Source organism: Zeus faber, assembly GCF_960531495.2.
Source record: "Zeus faber genome assembly, chromosome: 14".
Classification (NCBI taxonomy): Eukaryota; Metazoa; Chordata; class Actinopteri; order Zeiformes; family Zeidae; genus Zeus; species Zeus faber.
Window position 1 is genome coordinate 21,346,398 of NC_137200.1, and position 1,159 is coordinate 21,347,556.

Sequence of the window (1,159 nt, forward strand, 5' to 3'; positions counted from 1 at the left end):
TCATTTTTGGAATGTTTTTGCCCACAAAGAAAGACAAGTTTTTTTTTTTGTTTTTTTTTTTTTCTGTGCAACATTTCATCACTGTGTGCAATATCGTATGTGCCAATGGTGGCAATATATGTATATCAATTAAATATATGATTACTATTTGAAAGCATGTGGCTGAATTCCATGTTTATTCCTCTGAAGGAGTTATGCCTTTATTTGCACTTAAAAAAACCTGGGAAGGAAATGAAAAAAAAAAAAAAAGGGGTCAAGGTCTCGGACAGAACAGTTCACTTTTAACTTGAAGCAGGCAAAGCTATAGCCACTAATATGTCTCCGTAAGGAAGTGGATTATTGTGGGACGTCGAAAAGCAGAGCGAGAGCCTAGTCTTGATCAGTAGAAGCTCCTCAAAGCGTGTCGGCTTTTGCTTTAAATCCGAGTGGAGGTGATTTGGTCCAGTCCTCGTGAAGGTGTATGGTGAACTGTCTGTGTTCATTACGTGTAGCACTTTTGCGTTCCCAGGTTCATGAAAATGCCTGACCAATACTTGTTTTTCAAAATTATCTCAACAAAGAATGTCATTTTCTCTTATTATTTTCATTTGGTTTTTTTTTGTTGTTTTTTTTTTTTTTTTTGCTTGTTTGTTTGTTTTTTTGCCTTTTGTTTATTATTATTATTTTTAAAGAGGATTTGATTTGCCCATTTGGTTATAATGCATTAAATTAATTTATGTACATTTTGCAAATTAAAAAAAAATAAATTTAATTTACCCATACATGGGGAACTATTCCATTCAAAATGTGTTTTTCATGTGGATTCCTGTCTTGTTATGAATTTTGGAGTTAAGAGAACTTCTTGTGATCACACTGACTTAATGAAACATGTACTTTACCAGAATAGATTTAAGCTCCCCCAAAAATGTATCTCGCCCAATAGAAAGGACAATGTAGAAGTTACTCGTGAACGGCCAACATCACTTCCATGTTGTTTAAGGGGTGGAAAGAAGATACCGTCCGCAGAAAGTTTCAGGGGTTTGTTTTCCAACTCGGGAATACAAAAGAGATGCTCTAAAAAGGACCAGTGTGTATAATTTAGTGGCATCTACCGGAACACACTTGGCAGAAATGGAATATAATATTCACAAGTATGTTTTAACTAGTGCATGATCCCATG